General features: G+C 44.9%; 1 long non-coding RNA gene across 4 annotated transcripts in view; it reads right to left on the bottom strand.

Annotated features, from left to right (window-relative positions):
• The window catches only part of LOC147913566 (uncharacterized), a 42,795-nt gene extending 24,387 nt beyond the window's left edge, over window positions 1–18,408 (bottom strand). The window contains exons 1-4 of one of the 4 annotated variants that reach the window (XR_015548519.1): window positions 18,256–18,408; window positions 11,408–11,551; window positions 10,798–10,917; window positions 1,242–1,341 (exon numbers count right to left, since the gene is read on the bottom strand). This is a non-coding gene — a long non-coding RNA (uncharacterized LOC147913566). The remainder of the gene's footprint in view (window positions 1–1,241; window positions 1,342–10,797; window positions 10,918–11,407; window positions 11,552–18,255) is intronic. The other 3 variants (XR_015548517.1, XR_015548518.1, XR_015548520.1) reach the window with 3 other exon arrangements.
• Window positions 18,409–20,652: the final 2,244 nt, after the last annotated feature.

The following is a 20,652-nucleotide window of genomic DNA, read 5'->3' on the forward strand; positions in this document are numbered from 1 at the left end:
AGTGAATTGTATAGTATGTGAATTATATATCAATAAAGATGTTAAATAAAAAATAAGTGTGTATGGGGCCAGCCTGGTGGCATAGCAGTTAAGTGTGTGTGCTCCACTTCAGCAGCCTGGGGTTCATGGGATCGGATCCTGGGCACAGACATACGCACTGCTTATCAAGCCATGCTATGGCAGGAGTCCCATATAAAGTAGAGGAAGATGGGCACAGATGTTAGCTCAGGGCCAGTCTTCCTTAGCCAAAAAGAGGAGGATTGGCAACAGATGTTAGCTCAGGGCTGATCTTCCTCACCAAAAAATAAATAAATAAGTGTGTACTTTGATTAATTTCAGTGGAGGAACCACATCAGAGTCTAGACTTGAACTTTGCACTTAGCAAGTGGTCAGTATTGTGGAATTGAATATACTCTATTTTCTTGTTTCTAAGATGCATTTTTTCCTCCACATTTTAACTCTTCTGAAGTTGAGATGTGTCATGTAATGGATATGTATATTTAATGTCATTTTTACCCAAAAAAGAGCTGCTATTAAATCAATAGTTTGTCTTGCAATTCATAGCATCCAGGAATCAAGAAATATGGTAACATATGATCCAGCAACCCCACCTCTGTGTATACAGCTGAAGGAAATGAAATCACTATCTTGAAGAGATATCTGCACCCCATGTTCACAATAGCCAAGACTTGGAAGCAACTCAAGTGTCATTGATGGATGAATGGATAAGAAAGTGTGGTATATATATACCATGGACTATTAGTCAGCCATAAGAAAGAGAAATACTGCCATTTGCAACAACATGGATGGACCTTGAGGGCAAACACCAAACACCATTTCTTAATGAGGACCTTTTGGCTGTTGGTGAAAGGAATCCCAACTCAAAAGTAGAAGCAAAAGAAGGAAATCAGCTCATGAAAATGTAAATCACAGGGTTAGTTCTGGCTTCAGGTATGACTGGATCCAGGTGCTTAAACAATGTCATCAGGACCATGTTTTTCTCCATCTCTCACGTGTGCTTTCCCCTGTGCTGGATCCATTTGCAGACAGGCAGTGTCCTCCAGTGACCAGATGGCTTCTAGAAAAACTAGGCTTACATTCCTGGAGCTCCAAGTTAAATAGGAAAGAGAAAGGGTACCTCTTATCTGACCATCCAAGCCAAAGTCCCAGAATTGGATCACAATGACCTGATTGGCTTGGCTTGCATCACATGACAACACCCCTGATGGCTTGAAGGATACAAGAGTCTGATTGGCCAGGCCTGGGTCACATGCTCGTCTCTGGAGGAAGGTGGGGGTCAGGGGTACCATGATGAAGTCAATTCCACCAGAAGTAAGTAGACTAAAAGTAGAGGAGAGATGGTAACGAGAGGAAAATTGGAATACACTTACCAGAGAATGTATGTATGGATTTTGGGCAGGAAACAAGCAATCCTCCCTAACTCCCAGTAAAACTCAACCATTTCTTCACATTGTGTTTTATGTTAAGGATAAGGAGAGTCAACTTGAAAAAATCCAATCTCTCAAATAAATTTATTTTATATTTAAAAAATAAAATAAAAGTTCTTTTTAGGATCATCCAAAATCACAGTTAGGAATCAAGTCTTAGGAAATGAATTTTTCATAGAGACATGGATAACGTTCCTACTGTAAAAAAAATAGGTGTAGCTAACGAGATAAACTATTAAAAGAGATGTAGATATTAGGAGCCAGTAAACCTCAAACACCAGTAAGTTTCACTCCTGAAAACAACCTTCAAAGACACATAAAAAGAGCCATCATGTTTTGCAAACTGGAATTAGCTTGTTAGATTCTGTTGCCAGACAAGCAACAGGCAAGCAGTGTGTGGACTCTCAGAGATATTCATCCCCACTCAATCAGACCTTCTCCTGCCAAAAGAATAAAGGAGAAAAAAAACTGAAACTAAGGAAGACCTTCCTCAGAAATCTAGGGTTTAGATTTCTAAGTTTTCTTGGTGAAAAGGTCTCAGGTATCTCCCCTAAAGAAACCAGCCCAGCTGATACACTCTCGTCAATGCAGCCATGGCTTACTCACAGCACACCCAACTACTTAATTTATATTTCTTACAACAGGAAGGAAGATACAGAACCATCATCAATTTATAGTTACATTCTCAGGATATAGCAGTTATCTATTGCTAAAATAATGCTGCATAACAAACTGCCCCAAAACTCAGTGTCTTGACACAATAGATAGTTATTTCAGTTCATTAGTCTACTTGGCTGGACAGTTCTTCTGGTCTCCACTAGACGTCAGCTGGGATGATTGGGAGATTCAGGTCTGCTCCACGTGTCTCTCATCCTCCCCCTGGGACCAGTGGGCTAGCCTGGGATTGTCTTTCTCCTGGCAGTGACAGAGGGTAAGAGCAGACAGGCCCAATCGTGAAGCATTTTCATGCCTCTACTTGTGGCACATTTGCTAACATCCCATTGGCCAAATCAAGTCACATGGCTGTCCAGAGTCAGATGGGGAGGGCTCTGCAGAGTAACACGACATGGCTCTCGGGAGAGGTAAAGAATCAGTGCCATTTTTACAAACTACCAAAGGAGACAGCCAGGAAGATGATGATACAGGCAGTCTTGGGTCTAATTAGCTGGTACTTGGGCAACAGAAAGTGGCAGGATTTATTTATCCAATGTAATTACATTTTTTCACTTTTCCTTAGGTGGTTTTTATTTAGAAGGAGGATGGAAATACAAGCCCCCTGTGGACTGGGATGTCAAAGAAGAAAGATTCAGATACCCAAGGAAAGAAAGGAAGAAGAGAAGACTTTAATATCCAACAAGGAAAATCACAGCGTCTGCTGCCACCCCTTGAGAAAGGAGCTCCGGGGGGCGTCTCCTGCCTAAGTAACTGGCACTAAGGGTCTGCTCAACACCAGCTTTTTGCCGAGAAATCTTGAAGGTGACCCCATGCAGGAACTTCAGGCTGTGGGGAGGAGGGAGCATTCCACCGAGGCATGCAAAAGGAGCGGGAGCCATTTGCTTTTGCAAGTGGTTAAAAAACCCAGAGCCGAACCTAAAATTAGGAAATTAAAACTAAATAAGCAGAATCATTTCCATCAAAAGCAGCAAGCATATGGGCCACGCTGTCAAGTGAAGACCATCAGACTGGAAAGTGTAAATGAATCTGGGAGATCAGACAGATAAGTTGGAAAAGGAGGAAAGTGCCTTCTGAAAGCCCAGATCTGGGATCCGATTTGTCACCTTGTCACCAGCAAGAAAGCTGCCCTCCACTTCCGTCCAGCCCTTTGAGACAACCGCCTGCCTTAGAACATTTGGCGTTGCCCCTGGAAAACTTTCTCCAAAGAAAACAAAACAAAAGTCCCCCGGGATATTACTCAATGGAAAGCTCCTTTTGAAAGTGTCTATAAGAGCCTGTTGTGTGTTTTAATGAGCTGAAATGTGCGCCTCCATTGGCTTAAAGAGAGCCTCTTTCTGCCTGCTCCCTCTGGCTCCTACTAGCTCCTGTTTGATTCTGCATATTCGTAAAATGCTCGACAGGACTCATCACAGTTCAAACACGATTTCAGCTTTGACAACTTCAATAAGCCTGTTCTCCACTCGGCGGTTAATTCACTGAGCTCATAAGACACTCCTACTGGGCATTTGGAGCTGTGAGCTGGCAGAACAAGGTGCAGATTTCAAAGGCTGGTTAACAACCTTTGTTGCGGGACCAGAGGAAAGAGGTTTGCCAGATGGGCTCTGCCCACTTCTGATTAGCACGGGGTTGATAAGACTTTCCCCCATCCCCGTTTGCAAAATAGCTTATATCTTACTATCTTTCTTCTTCTTATCCTTTGGGAATTTCTATTAAGCAAAAAGGCAGTTGTAAAATCCAAAAAAGAAAAGAAGAATGAAGAAAAATGCCTGCCAGGAATTTCTTGACAAAGCTTCCTTCCTAGCTCTTGGCATCATCTTCTTCCCTCCATCCGTGTTGTCACCATCTTAGTTCAAGGCTGTCTTGACTTTTCATTTGGTTTGGAGCATCAGAGTCCTCGTTGGTCTCCCTGCCTCCACTGTGGCCCAGTGTCCTCTCTGCCATGTGACCAGAGTGACATTTCTAGAGCACAGTGCTGATCTACGTTCCTTCATTTGTTCAGTAAATCATGTCTTGGGCATCTACCATGTATCGGGCAAGGTGCTAGGCTCTAGGGAGATACTGGTGAGCAGAGCAAAGCCCTGGCCTTGCTGAGCTTACAGACTAGTGGAGGAGATTGGTTTTGTCATAAAACCACACAACTAAATGTGAAATTACAAGTGTGGGATGGATGGAGGTTGAGGATGTGGACCCCTGGGAGCATATAACAGAGGGAGGTGGGAGGGCCGGCCCCATGGCTTGGCGGTTAAGTGCGTGCGCTCCGCTGCTGGCGGCCCGGGTTCGGATCCCGGGATCGCACCGACGCACCGCTTCTCGGGCCATGCTGAGGCCGCGTCCCACGTACAGCAACTGGAAGGATGTGCAGCTATGACAGACAACTATCTACTGGGGCGTTGGGGGAAAAATAAATAAATAAAATCTTTAAAAAAAAAAAAAAAGGAGGAGGTGGGAGATCAGGGAAGGCTTCCCTGAGGAGGTGATGGTTGAGAGCCACCTGGAGGACCCTTGGGAGTTAACTAGATGCAGGATGGGTTTGAGACAGGAGACTAAAGTAAAGCATTGTAGCAAAGGGGACAAGCTTGTACAAAAGCCCTGTGGTGGGAAGAAGATGACAAACTTTGAGGATTCAAACCTGTCCATCTCCTGCTCCATTTGATCTCAAGAAAAAGACAAAAATCTCTCCCCTGACCTCAAGACCCTGCATGATTTGGCCCCAGACTGCCACACTCCTTCCAATCCTGTTCTACCTTCAGCTGAGGCCAAACCCATCCCCCAAGTGTGGGACTCCTTACAGAGAAAAGAAAGGACTCTCATTTGTGAGGCATCTAGCCGAATATCATGCTAGATACATTGTATTTACACACACACCCCACCATACTCACAGTATTTCCTATGAGGTAAATGCCAGTGTTGCCTGCATTTCACAGGAGGGGAAGTTGAGGCTTGGTGCGGATAAGCAATGAGACAAAGACCACATAGACTAGGAGAAGGAACTGGGATTCAAACCCCAGTGGTCTGACGCCAGAGCCCTAACTCACATGCTATTCTGCTTCCCTCCAACGTGGTGAAAGTTGGGAAGAGGAGATGGGTTAGGTCTCGGAAAGGCCCAATACAGTTCTTCTCTCATGCCAAGTCCATTCGATTGGTAGTGGCTGCCTAGAATGCAGTGTTGAAAAGAGCTGTGAAGCCACATCCAGGCTTCGAGGACAGTTCACTGTGATTGATTAGTAATGTCTGCCTTGAGCTCAGGACAGGGAAGGGGCAGCACAAGTGCTAGCTATTTTTCACCCCAGAACCGGCCAAATATATACTCAGGATTCCTCTCTGCAGTCCTAATTTGGGAAGTGTGGACCAGAGTTCCTTCTCCATTAAGACTTTCCTGGGCCTTCTCCAGCTGCTCCAGGGCTCTATTCCAGAGATCTCAACTCAATTGCAGATAAAGTTAGAGATATGGCTTAAACTAGGTCAGCTGACTCTCCCCCCACATTCTTCCCACCAGGCTTTTCCTCCCAGGACTCCCATAGCCCTAACTCGTAAGAGCACTAAACCCATCTCTCCCCACCATGCGTGAAAACCATTAGCTAGTTGGCTTCATCTTCATTTCTACCAACAAAAGTCAAACACAGAAAAGCAAGAACTTAGCGATCTCAGAACCCACGACCAGCCTTCAACCACCTGGATGCCTCCCATTTTTGGAGACCGTTGCTGATTTCCCAATGCCCCTGCAGAAACTTCATTGGCACTTGGAAAACCCCAGGCTGTTTCCCCTATCAGTCTATTACAGTCTTGGCTACTGGGCTGGCAGGGTCCGGAGCTGTGCCCAAATCTGCTGGTAGAGTTCCAGCAGTTTTGACCACGCCATCCACGTCAAACAGAGCAGATAGAAGTGGCTCCTCCTTTTCACCACACGGAGCTCCCCGAGCTTGGGGTTTTCTTGATGAAATATAAATATGCATGCCCCTTTCATCCCTGCCCCCCCCTCCATTCTGATGCTCACACTACGAAGAACACTTTTGATGACTGGAAATGCGTTCAGCTGTGTCTGCCTTTTTTTAAAGGCAGCCTTTAAAATCATCTCTCTGGATCTAATTATCTTTTATAGCGGGACTAATACTTCACCTCATTTCTCTGTGGTTTTAGGGTTTAGCGGCCATCTTCCCTCTCTGTGATAATCTAACCACATTGCGGTAACACACGAGGACGGGGGCTTCATGGGACCCAAGGGGGCTTTCTGTAATGGAGAGAGAGAAGGAAATGGCCGGGTCTTTACCAAGCTTTCCCGAAGCTTTAACTGCCATCAGAGTCAGACCAGTCTGGGTCTGGCTCATTTGCATTCTCTTCTCAATTCCCCCATTTTAAGGACAACTCTACATTATATAGAAAGCAAAGGTGGATTTTTCTGCTTTGTCTTGGAAGGCTGTTCAAATAGAGGTTTAGAGCAGGGAGTCTGGAGTGAAACTTCCTGGGTTTGAACCATGGCCACATCCCTTACTAACTGCACGATGGCAAGACAGGCAACCTCTCTGGCTTCAGTTTTCTCATCTGTAAAATGGGATTAATTGTAGTGGCTCCCTGTGGCATTATTATGAGGGTGAATCCAGCTTAGAACAGTGCTGGAACACAGTAAGCAGTACATAAGTGTTTATTAAATGAAGTTAATATTTTGGTCAAAAATCTCCACCCTAACATCTCTCTCCCATCTCGACTAACAGCTGACTGTGTCTCAGAACGGCATGTGGATGAGTGAGGACAGACAGATACTCAAAAGGCAGCCACTGTGGATTTTCCAAAGGAGATGGAAGTTCTTGCTCCATTGTTGCAAGAAGGACAAGGTCTCAGGAAACCTCAGATTTTTCTTTTCCTTTTTTTATTTCTATTGTTCCCCACACAACGTCTAAAAAGTTTTAACTGTTGTCAATATTTTAAGAGGGGGCTGTTTCAAGTGAAAATATAATTTTATGGCTTCTCTTGAAAAAAATGAGAAGGTCTGCCCCAGTGGGCTCACCTCCCCACAGAGCAGCCATCCGATGGATGGGCGGCACCCTGCAGCTCTCTGCGGCCCCCTCTCTGCCCACCGTGCTCATTCGCCACACCTGCCTGGCCCTGGTAGCTATTTGAGGTTGTCACCGCCACCCTGTGTCCTGGGTGTGATTCTACAGGAAGGAGCCAGCCAAAGTTCAGACACACGTGGATGGATCTGAGCAAGCCACCTCCTGTTTCTGGCCTGAGCATCCAACCAATTGTCCCCTGAAGGGCAAATCCCCTTGCTGAGAACCACTGCTCTAGAGGTCATCAGGGTCTCTTGTTGGAAAAAGAAGGGTATTAGTATCCTCTGATGTTGAGAGTTTTAGAAGAGAACACTGCCTCACCCTTGGGGTATGGGTCCCCAGGGAAAAGATGAGGGAGCGTGGTTACAAGTCTAGATGAGGCAGAGGCCCAGATCACTGTGCCACCCATCACCAGTGCAACTGTGCTTGAGACCGGATGTACTGAATACTCAGTTGTGATGTCCTCAGCCAGATTTAGTACCAACAGATCAGCTAAGGAAGATGATCCACGTACACCACAGGGAGCCCGGAGTTAGCGGTGGACCAGCTTTGTCCGTCACACTGCGGCCCGGTGTTCCACAGTGACACCGTGTGGCAGTGAGAAGTAATGGCAGCAGCAGACTGCTGTGGACTCAGGTTCTCCCTGCTGAATAACTCTCCCTCAGCCTAAGTCCCGGATTTTCTTGGCCAGTTTATGGAGCGTTGTCAGGGTGGAGCCCCTAAAATAGATATTGAACTTCCTGCTAATCTCCCACGTGGGGGCTCTCACTCATTCTGATTTTAAGTTAAAAAATAAAACAACACAGCCGTGTTTGCACCCTACATTTGTGACAAAGATCATCCCAGTTACTAGAGGTTTTGGAGTGAATTGGAAGGCACTGCGTGATATAGGAGAAAAACTCTGCTGGCAATCAGGAACTTCAGCTCTGCCACTGTTTGCTATGGGGTCTTAAGAGAATGACTTCACTTCCCAGACTCTCAGTGTCTTGAGGGGTCCATGATCTCTAAGGTCCTCTGCATCCACGCCCTCTGCTCATAAGTGGAACTTTCATCTAATTTATTCGTCATTTGGAGCTTCGTGGTTTGGTCTTTCATATTTCACTTCCCCTTTGGCACCTTAACGTCCCTTTTATCTTTCACACGTTCCCAGACACATAACAAGCTCACAAAGACTTGGAAGAAACATCCGTGTGATTGTCATGTTAAGAGGAATTACTTTTAAATAACTAAAAGTAAGGGAAACAAGTAAGGCCAGAATCTTTGACATCAAGTGGTCAAATGTCAAAAGATACCTATATAGCACAAAAAGGTAGACAACGAACCCCAAATGTCAAAGGTCATCTACAGGTCACTGCTCCAAACTGTAATGGCTGAATCAGGATCGGCGTTTGTTTGAGGTTTATGTTCGTAAACAACACATTGGAGACAGTTTAACAGGGCACCTGAGGGGTTCATTATTTTGTAAAACTAGAAACATAAATTTTTACATGCTAGAAGAGCAGCTTAAAGGCATATAGAAGGATGGAAAATGCATGGCTCCTGCACTGCTTCTCCCCATCCTGCAGCCATGACAGACATCACTAACCGATCATAGTGTTGAGCCTCAGAATTCTTCTTAACACAGAATTCCAGGCGGCCATCAGCGGAGAGCTTGAGTTGAAATCTATTTGCTGTCCCTCATCTAGGATCATTCTCCTATTTTACAGGTCAAAACCTTCAGTCCTTTGAGATTAAACACATGGCCCAAGGTCATAGAACATATCAAAAGCAGAACCAGAATCCTCGTGCTCCGATTTTCCTTTACTCTTTCCAAGACCGTGCCACCCTAAACTTTAATAAAATAGGATTTAAAGGTTGCCTTATTAGAACTAAAAATCAAGTTTACCGTGTTGCTTTAAAACAAAGTCAAAGAAAAAACTCTTACAAATGAAATATAGGACTAGTTGACCACATTGAAAACTCAATTTCTTTTGTACCTCATCAGAAAGGCTTTCTCAAATGCCTTTCTTGCTTAGTTACAGCAGCCATAGAGAAAAAACCTGAGAATTTCTAGAAATAAAATGGCAAAAATGAGGCGATTTCACGCACTCTAGTGGGAGATTTTCAAGAACTGGAAAATCCATGGTGTGCTGTTATCAATTCAGAAGACAATATTAAGTCCCAGAAAAAGTCATCATCAAGAGCCACAGCCCCTTTGAACAAGAACTGCCTAACCTATCTCTAACCTATCTCACCAAGAAATTGTCTCAGTGCTTTACACAGAAAGTGCTTGCAAATAAACCTCAAATGGACATCAGTGCCTGGCTTCATATTAATATTGAGTTAATATTGAGCTATATAAAATAATTAAAATTTACCGATGTGTTACTATATCCATTATTGCTTATCTAATTGCCCCTAGAATCTACAAGTGAAGTCTGGTCTTAAAAAGCTCTTATCTCATGAAGGTATTTGTAATAGAAAAGTGAATGATGGGAACCAGGAGACAAAAAGAGAGACAGTAAGATTTAGTCAAAGCCAAAGGATATTCTTTATGACACTAGAGCTAAGAGAGGCTCTAAAAGAGACAATTAAAGAGTTCTGATGGCCAGTTAAAGAATGCAGAAAATTTAGAAACAGGAGGCCAAGAGACCGGCTAAGGTCTATGACAATAATCCCTATGAGAAACGATAAAGTCTGAACAAATAAGCCAGTGGCAGTAAGCAGTTAAGTAAGACTGTAGGAGATAGTGGCTTCACACAATTGTTTAGATCTGCAGCCAGCTGTGGTCTTGTGAGTGTATGGCTGCCCCCATCATATCAGGGCAGCCTGCAAGCCTCAGCTATTTGAGCCACAACCCTGGCTTCTTAGCAACTGTGCCTTCGTTACTGTTCCCCCAGGTCATTTATAGATCCCAGGCAGGGCTGAGGAGGGCTGAGCGGGCCAGTCCCAGTCTCATGGGAGTATTTCATTGGGTCTGTTTCCCAAAGACCAACATGCTAAAGGTAATGCATGTTGTACAGGAAAGCAGATCCACAGCCCTCAGAAGCAGATGCTGACATCATAAAGTTCCACCTTCCTCTGGGATCCTCATTTACCTGAAAACATCAGCCAGTCAGGAGTTGGAAAAATTGGGTGGGAACAAGGGTCTGGTCAGATGTCTTCAAAAGGAGACCAATTAACAGCCTCCTTGTCTGCCATAGTTACTCTACTCCTCCATATCCCTTATCAAATCCAGTCAGAGATTAATATATCCCCTTTCCCTGACGGAGCATTGGGGAACCAAGCTGCAAAATGTTGGTTCAGAAGGGAGAGACCCAGTTGGGAAACTATGAAGACATCAGAAAGGTTGGGAAACCTCTCTGAACCTTAGTTCCGCCATCTGAAAATGGGCCTAATAATTAACCTATCTCACAGGGCTATTGAAAGAATGGCATGAGCTAATGAGCCAATAAAACACTCTGAAAAGAGTTCATGTTGTTACACAATGACCAGCCCCCTGTGTTCCTCCAGCCCACTGGCATCCTGGATCACCTTTCTCTACAAGATTTATGGAGAATGGCTAGAACCCTCATCCCACCTTCTGTGTTGAACTTAACAACCACCCCCCAGTAGTTCTGAGGATTCTTAGGAGCAGGGATAAAGCTCACCTGGTCACTTCTTGTGATGTTTTCCTGCTTCCGTAGAGTGGATAGATTCTGAAAATCTCCTGAGATGTCCACGCTCTTTCTACACATCATATCACAGTGAACTCGCCCTCAGTTCTTTCTCTATTCCCCCAAGAAACAAGAACGAGAAGTATATTGCAGACTTTCACTGAAGGTTTGGGGTGATGGAGGGGGGTTACAGCACAAAACCGGCCAGGTGACGAGTCCGAGGTGGACATTAGATGTCACTGTCCTGGTATTTATGGACCATTCGTCATCCTAGGAAATTCCCCTCTGGCCACGTCCTCCTGAGGCCCCAATCACCACCCTCCATCTTCTCAGCCTCTCCTTCCCTAGACCCTGCCCACATTTCCCTTCTGCTCTGTTCCCGCACCCCTCACCCTCTTTTCCTAGGGACTGCTAGAAATGCAAGATTCTGTTGCATCACACTTTAACCTACAGTACCAAGAAGTCCAACCCTCTCTTATTTCAATCTTTCATCCAGGCTCTGCTGGGGGATGAGAGGAGTGCCCCATATTGGGAACAAAATCTCCATCAAGGCATTTTTCTAGACAATAGAACCTTCGAATCCCTGAGATTAATCATGCCATACCTCTAGAAAGCTGAATAGTCTGCAGCCAGCTTTTGTTGAAAATAGCCATAACATTCCTTCCTGCTCTGCAGTACTGACATCAAAGCATCTAGTGAAGTCTCTTCCTCAGTGTTTTCTCCTGCCACAGGTACCCACCAGACTCACCTAGAACCACATTATAGCAAGACAGGAGAACACAAAGATAAAGAGAATCTCTAGGATGTCTCTCTCCTTTGTCACACAAGGAAGCTGGGGCTCAGACAGGGAATGTGACTTGCCCCAAGTGGCTCAGCAATTTAGTGGCAGAGCCAGGGCCAGAACCTGGAGGGCCAGTTCAGTGTCCCCTCCATCTTTCCAGCAGTTTCCACGCTTAAGCGTACATCAGAATCAGCTGGGACAGGTTCGTCACCAGAGATTCTGATTCAGTGAGTGTGTATTGGTTAGGGTGCTTTGGCTGCAAGTAATGGAAAGTCCAACTCAAACAATAAAAGAGTTCATTATCTCACATAAGAGGAAGTCCACAGAGAGGTCCAGCCTCAGGGGAGGTTGATTCAGCCACTCAATGATACCCTCAAGAACCCAGGTTCTTTCCCTCTCTTCTCTCTGCTCCCTTCAGTGTTGGCTTCGTGCCCAGAGAGTCACAAATGGCTGCAGCAGCAGTTCCAGGTACAACACTCAGAGTCAAGAGCATCCAGAGGAAGAAGAAAAGACATCTCTTCCCAGTTTTTTTCTTTGGAAAGGGGGAATTTGTTCTGGAGCCTTCAACAGGCTTCCTTTTACCTTTTACTGGATCAAAACGGGTCAAGTGCCCATTCTTGAAGCAATCACAGGCAGAAAAATAGCAATTCCCTGAGAGTAGTCAAATTATATCTAAGAATAGTTTTCCTGGAGTTTTATGATGACTTGGGGGAGGGGTGTACAACTGAATCACAAAATCTTGATTCTGTTAGGAAAGAGAAGAGAATGGGAGCAGAGCTGAGATGGATGCTAGATAAACAGCTAGGAGTGTCCAATTCCAAGGGTCTAGGATAGGACCCAAGGATGTGCCTTCTAGAAGCTTCCATATGATTCATGAACCACACTCAGAGAATCACAGCCCACACTATGCTGCATGTATAAACAATCATTCACATTCACTCCTTCACCCCATGCTAGACATAGAAATTCCAGAGACCACCAACGGCTGAAGAGGGAATTTTTGATGTCCCAGAACCTTTGGGTGGTATAGCTCATGTTAAACCAACTCTAAGGGGCATGTCAGTTTCTTAAAATGACCTTTTCCCAGTTTCCTTCTCATAATCCCGGCTCTATCGACAGCTACAAAGCTGGTCCCCACTTCTCACTGAAGCCCAGGAGTAATCACAAGACGATCCTGCCCTTGTTTATATGCCCAAGTCCTGCCTCCTGTCTTGTAAATTACTTCAGTTGCCATCTTGGTCACATGAAAATGAAGACCCTTAATAGCAATGACACTAGGCACTGAATCAGCACCACTGTATTGTTTTCTGAGTTACAGGAAAAGTCCTTTTGGTCTCTAAGAGCAAGAGGAAAGAAATGCCTTTCAGGAGAATATCAGGTTTCGGTAAATTGTCTCAGACCCCAAGCGCTTCCCCCAGCTGGGTCAGTCCCCACTGTCACCACATTTAGCTCTGTGTTTTGAACTTACCTGTTCATCTGTTTGTCTAGATTTGAGGCTCGGCGAGGGCAAGCACCATGTCTTGCTCCCCTCTTGGCCTCTATGACAGCTTTGCCCTCTTCCCAGGATGCTGTCCCCCGAACCCCCTTCCCATATTTCCATCACCTGGCCATTTCCAAGACACCTTAGAGCACTTACTTGGGGCACTTTCTCCAGGAAGCCTTCCCAGACCTCCAAGGACTGATGAGCCTTTTCAGCGCCTCCAACACATCCTGTGCTTGTACTTAACACTTACCTCACTATCTCACTATATTGTAATTTCCTGGCTCCCTGTGCCCCTCCTAGACATTAACTCTGTCCAAACCTCGGTTATACAGCCAATGATTTTTGTGAGTTCTCTCAGCTTCCTCCTGCTTCTCTCTGCCCCTGGGTCCCCACCTATACTGGTGTCTCTGTTTTTCCCCCGAGGAGACTGACGCAAAAGGTCCCAGAGAGCCCCAGGAACTGGACTTTCAGCCCACATAACCCTCGTGATTCTTCTAATCCGGGAAGTCTGAACAGCACTGACTTGGGCCCAGCTCCTGAGTTTCACTTCCATGCTGAGAACTCTCCTAGAGGATTCAGAAGTCTCAGGAAATGCCATGTTATTTTCTCATCTCAACCCCCCAAAAGACAATTACATACAGTACTTTAAAAAAGGAGAGAGAGAGATGTTTAAATGAGCAATAAATTATACAAGTGGATCAAGATGTAACCACAGAGATTTTCATAGCAACAATAAACATCAAAATCAACCTAAATGTCCACCAATAGGGAACTGGTTAAATACGGTACATTTTAACCACACAGGAGAATTTTAAGCAGCCATTAAAATTGATGAGCTATTTCTAAATTTGTTGACCCAGAAACAGGACCATGGCATAAGGTTAGGTAAAAAAGCAGGTTACAGAATAAGAAAACAAGCAGGATGTGATCTCATTTGCATAGAAGTGTGTGGGGGTGTATTAGTGTGTGTGCGCGCAAGTGTGTGAAAGAGTATGTGTGTATGAGAAAGGGTGATAAGTGCGTGCATGTGTGTGAGCGTGTGTATGAGTGTGTGGGTGGGTGTGTATGTGTGTGTCAGTGTATTTGCGTGTAAGCATGTATGAAACAGTGTTGTGAGTGCGTATGTGTGTGTGTGAAAGAGAAAGAGTGTGTGTATGTGAATGTGTATTTAGAAATATCCAGAAGAACATTTATCAAAACGATAACAGTGATAATCTCTGGGTAGCGGGAGTTTGGAAGGTTTTTCTCTCTCTTTTCCTCTTTCTATATATTCCTCTCTCTATATATTTCTCGGTGCTGTATGAATTTTGGTTTTATAATGAGCATATACGGTTTTTACAATGGGGGCAGGCTCTTTCCTGGTTTTTGTTACTTTCAAGGAAAGCCTTGAACAGGGGCAGGAGCCACAGTGAAACCACCCCCCTCTTGGCCTTCATGATGAGAAAAGAGAAACGGGTCAGAAGCTGGCTGACTATAAATAAACGTGGCTTCTTTTTTTAAACGTTTTGTGCCCGCAGCCGAGAGTCACTCTCTCTGCTCAAAAGAATCTGAAACTACAGACGCCCTCCTGGGCCCCAGTGGGGGCATTTGCCCCAATTTTCCACTCCCTGGATGTCTCTTTGCCCACAGAGAGCACGGATTTTTCAATAGCATCTACAAGTTTCCAGGAGGATCTGTGGTTAGCTGAGCAATCTCTTCATGAATCCTCCACAAGAAGGAAGGGTCCTCTCCCCTGAGATCAGCGCAGCAGCTGCCAGACTCCTTTGCAAGTCTTCAGATATCATCTCTTAATCGGCTACCCATATGGAAATTCTGGTTTAGAACCAAGAGTCCCCCCCCAATCTGGGGCCTTCCAGAAGGATACAGCTCAAAACTCACCCACTGCCATCACTAATCCTTTAAGCACAATGGGATGGTGATGGACCACAAGGGAAAGAAATGAAAAACGCCCTTTAGAGATATCTGGGGGCTGGAGCCATTGGCACTCAAAAGGCTCACTTGTACCTTGTGGAGTTCTGCCAACAGTTCCAGCAGGTTCGCCCTTAAAATGCCGCTAGTGAAGCATGGCTGGGGAAACGGGCAAGCACAGTAAGGAACAGTAAGTAGGGTCTAAAGCGGTGAGCCTTGTTCTGGAGCAAGATGTCAAAGAGGCAGATGAAATCACTCAGAAGGGTGCAAGGTGAGCCGTCCAAGCCTGACTCTGGCCAAACCTTGGCTCTTTCAAGTTGAAAGGTTGTGGACAAGGGATAATTGTGTGGGCTGAAGTCTGGCAGTCCTTGATCAACCGCTTTTCTGCACCCCTTCCTTCAGACCGTCAGCAAAACCTCGTCTTTGAAATAGGTTCCAAGCCTGTTGTATTAGGCCAGGTTCAACAGAGAAGCAGAACCAGGAGGCTGGATAGATAGTGGGTTGTTAAATCGATTTCAACTGTGTGTTCAGAGGACGGCCAGTCAGGTGTGGCCATGGGGGAAACAGGAGATGCTTGTAGCAGATCAACCTTTATTAAACTCACAGGTCCTAGAGAGGGGGTCATCGTACGTGACACAGGGCCACAGGGGAAAACACCAGGGTAGTCAGGAGGCAGAAGACAGGGGAGAGGGGAGAGCTTAGGCCATGGTCTTTATTGGGGTTTCCACGGGGAAAGCAAGGACAGACAGGTAAACAGTTGAGAACCGGCTAGTTTGAATCATTCCTGTGGGCTTTGGGCCATAGGGGTGGTCTCTAGGGCCTGGTCCCTGGCCCTGGGATGATCCAGGCAGAGGAATATTGTCTCCTGGGGTGTGAGGGCTGGGTAGAGGGGTGTGGCTCTGGATTGGGTAGTTTGCATACGAAAGGCACGCTCCTGGCTGGGCCTTTGCCATCTCTAAGAATAGGCTAGCCCAGGAGGGGCAGTCTCTCCCCGTCAGAAAGGCTTTTTAAGATGTCAAAACATCATAATATAAAGAAAGTTTAAAAATATATACAATATAGATAGATAGAGATGGAACTCTCTATCTAGCTATCTAGCTATATATATGCATGTATACATGTGTGTCAATAGTTAAATGTCACTAGTGCCGATGCTAAGAAACCCTGGTCTATGTTATTTAGAACATTGTCTGAAGCAGGGCAAATGTCAGAGGCCAAGAGTCAAAGGTCAAGCAGGTCGAGTGTCAGGGACTCAGCAGTATATTAAACACTAGGTCATGAGATATGAAGTCAAGTCATTGGCATTCGAGCAAATTTAAACAAAGGCCCACTTTTGGCCTGTTGCATTAACAAAGATGTGTGAGATGCTTACATGCTGACCAGGGTACCGGGAGGCCAATGTGAGCCGTGATGCAAGCCCATTGCTGGAGGGAGTGTAACTGGTCTGACTTTTCCAGGAAATAATTTGGCAATTGTTGTCAAGCTCTTTACAATGCTCCCACCTTTGACCAAGTAACTCCACCTCTAGTAATGTATCCTAAAGGAAAAACCAAGGAACTAAAAACTCGAAGCAGCCTAAATGCCCAATGATTAGGCAGTGGTGACAAATTAGAATACGGAACAAGCCATTTTGAATAATGCTTACAGTTTTTAATGACATGGAGAGATGCTTGCAAATCATGCTAAGAGAAAATAAGGAGGATTAAATTAATTATGCATATGATCTCCACTACGTAAAAACTAATAAAATGCCTTTTATGGAAACATTGAAAAATTATCTTCGGCCACCTTGACACTGGCCAAACTTTTTCGATATTTTTATTTAACCAAAAAGGTCCATATTGGTTAGCACATATTCAATCACAAGTGATAAAGCACCCAACTCAAACCACCTTAACAATAATGGGAATTTATTGATTTACATAATTGAAAGTTCAAGACGAAAGTGAGTCGCAGTCAAGGCATAATCCAGCCTCAACAATAATGTCACCAAGAATCTGGTGTCTCTCTATCTCAGGGCTCTGCTTTCCAAATGTTAGCTTCATCCTCTGACTCCAAGCAGTGGTCTTGACTCTCCCTCCTACCCTACCCTACACACACACACATACACACACACACACACACTCACACACACATGCATGCAGCTCCAGGTTGGCTCTCTCATGGTAGCAAAATGACAGAAGTTCTTCCATATATTCACACCCAAAATAAAAGAGAGGGTCTTTTCTGACTACTCTAGCACAAGTCTGAGGATTCTCTTTTCCTATTGGCCTGAATTATATGATGTGTCCATCCCTCACCCAGTCACTGTAGCCAGTAGCACGTGACTTGCTCATTGGCTTACATTGGGCGGAGCCCACCCACTACGGCAAGAGTCAACCCCATCTAAGTCACAACACTGAGAATGGTAGAGGGTGAATTCCACCAAGGAAAGTCGAAGTACTTTCTGTTGTGCTGACAAATGGATGCTGGAGAGGCAGCCAGCAAATGTCCCTAGCACGTTTGTTGCTAGGGAGGAGCTATCCAACCATGGACTACATTTCCCAGCATGACCTGTGTCTAGGTTTGACTGTGTAACTAGTTCTCACTAGTGGAATAAAAACCAAAGTAGAAGTGGAGGACCCCCAGGCCACAGGATAGAAGGAGGATGCTTCCTCAGTTCACCACATGGAAGGCTACCTACCCCCTGAGAACACCCACACTAGACTGCCATGCAAGCTAGAATTTTTTTAATAAGCCACCAATATTTATGGGTTTTGTTGTTGTTGTTGTTATAGCAGCTAGCATCACCCTAACTAATACACGTCCTAAAAGTGTGTATTACTCTTTTTGGGTTCCTAGACCCAATTCCAATGTGTGTGTGTGTGTTTGTGTGTGTGTGTGTGTGTCTGTGTGTCTGTGTGTCTGTGTGGCAGCTTCCCCACACCAACAAGCAATTCTTGGACACCAGCAGGGTGTCTGAGAATTCAACTCAATTCAACTAAATTCTGACACTCTCCACTCAGAGATAGTCAGATTCCACAGGTAAAGGGCTCAGTCCCACAAGACGGCCCTCAACTTCAGACAACAATCAAGTCCAGGTTACCTGTGCTTCTGAAGGACAGGCTACAAACTGGAGATTCCAACAACCCCCTCCAACCCAGGATGCCAATCGCAAGTTCACATTGTTACCGGTACTTCTGACTGACTGGCTATAAATCAGAGGTTCCCAGGACCCCCTCCTCAGGTTCTATTAATTTGCTAGAAAGGCTCACAGAACTCAGAGAAAGATTTTACTTACTAGATTATATAACTCAGGAACAGCCAGACAGAAGAGATGCGTAGAGCATGTTTTGGGAAAGGGGTGCAGAGCTTCCATGCCCTCTCCAGACACGCCACTCTCCCAGCACCTCCACATGTTCACAACCAGAAGCTCTCCAAACCCCATCCGTTTGGGTTTTTATGGAGGCTTCATTACATAGGTACGAATGATTAGCTCATTGGCTGTTGGCCATTGATTCAACCTCCAACTCCTCCCCCTCCTCAGAGGTCTGGGGGTGGGGGGAGGTGACTGAAAGTTCCCACCCTCTAATCACATGGCTGGCTCCTCTGGCAACCAGCCCCCATCCTTGGGTGTTTTCCAAAAGTCACCTCATTGACATAACAAAAGACATTGTTATCACTCTCAATGCTTAGGAAATTCCAAGGGTTTTGTGAGCTCTGTGCCAGAAATTGTGGAGGAAGACCAAATGCATATAAGAAATATATATTTGGTCATTCAGATGACCAAATATGTATTTCTTATAAATCACAACATTGCAATTACTTTTTACATAAATAATAATAATATTTTTAAAATATGGATCATGTTTCAGAGAAAAAAGTCATGAGTTTGTGTTTCATGATAGCAAACCATTAAACAAGTGATGATTAATAGGCAAACTAGAATAAAGTCATGAAGCTTTGAATAGAGCCTAGTATTAAATCCACCACGTGTACAAGTTTAGGGGAGCGGGGATTTCTAATGCTCCTGCCTGAAGATCCTCAGTCCAAAGTCCCTGATTGACATCTAGGAGATTAAAGGACATGTGATCCACACATAAAGCATTCAACCTCTTGGGCGAGAGATTCACATAAAAACAATGATGTCTCCATTGTGTGTGTGTGTGTGTGTGTGTGTGTGTGTGTGTGTGTGTGAGGAAGATTAGCCCTGAGCAAACATGCATTGCCAATCCTCTTTTTGCTGAGGAAGATTGGCCTTGAGCTAACATCCGTGCCCATCTTCCTCTATTTTCTGTGGGATGCCTGCCACCTCATGGCTTTATAAGCCGTATGTAGGTCTGCGCCTGGGATCCAAACCTGCGAACCCAAGGCTGCCAAAGCGGAGCGCAGGAATTCAACTGCTACGCCACCAGGCCGGCCTCCACTTTTTTTTTTTAGTGGCTATATTCCTAGAAGGGTCATTTATTCCTTCCCTTTTTTCATGTATTCAGTAACTATTTAGTGAACGCCCCACTGTACGCTGTATTGAGTTGGGTGCAAGAGACGCAACGGGGAATGGGTTCTAATCCTTTCTCTCAAAAAGCTTATAGATTTGGGACTTGGGTGGGCTAGTAAACAGGCAATACAAAAAAAAATGAGAAGTGTTATGATTGGGTGACTTGAAAACACATAAGGAGGATGTTCAACCTAGTCTTGGGGGTGTAGCGGAGACTATTGATGGTACTCAGGGCAAGTTATCCCAGAAAGCACTACTCTGGTATGCCGATTATTTCGAGCTGAAGACAATAAAGACTCAGAAAACTCAGGAAGAATATTTGAGTTTCCCCTCCCAAACTGCCTAAAGAATTTAAAACAAAAGATCTGTTTCAGGAAGGAGTTATTGTCTTGATGGCTGTAAAGATAATGTAAAATAGAGCCACATCTCTATAGATGGCCCTGAAAAGAATCGTCAGACAAACATTTGCATTTCTATCTCCATGTGAATTGTCTTCCCCTCTGAAATCCCAGACCACTACCCACCCCCAATACCTTCCTTGCCTTTAGCTACAATACTTAAGCAAGCAGCTTAGACAGAGGGATGAGCTGCTCATTTCTGAGTTTCTCCCATGTATACATGTTATTAAACTTGGTATTTTCTCCTGCTAACCTGTCTTGTTGATTATTTCGCCAGCCATAAGAACCTTAAGGGAAAGGGCAGAGGGGGATTCTCCCTCTTCCCCCGACACTATCAATCCTGGACAAATATTCCCTGTTCTCCCCTACATTTCCCAGCTTCCTCTGCAGTTGGGATGGGGCCATGTGACTAGTTCTGACCAATAGACTGTGAGTAGGAGTAACACGCGTCACTTCTGGGTCAAAGCCATTGGGAGGTTTTGTGCCTCCTGTCCCCACCTCAGAGAGCTTGAGGCCACGTGTTCTAGATGCCCAGCAGCAAGAGATAAGATGGAATAGGATCAGGCATGCAGAGATGTGGCTGCAAAGAGTGGCCCACGTAGAGGGAGCAGTGTCTGCCAAGCCTTGGAGATGGTCGCTTGTAAGCAGAATTTGGGTTAAAAAGATCTATTTTTTTTTAATTCTTATGATTAATTTATCTTGGAGTTTAGAAATTTCCTCACATCCATTTCTTCATGTTCGATGACAAAATTTCTGACTTTTGATTTGAAGCTTCTCTGCTTACTGTGCCCTGTCATCTCCT

This window comes from Ceratotherium simum, chromosome 26 (assembly GCF_057802395.1).
Source record: "Ceratotherium simum simum isolate JZ-2026a chromosome 26, ASM5780239v1, whole genome shotgun sequence".
NCBI classification, from domain to species: domain Eukaryota; kingdom Metazoa; phylum Chordata; class Mammalia; order Perissodactyla; family Rhinocerotidae; genus Ceratotherium; species Ceratotherium simum.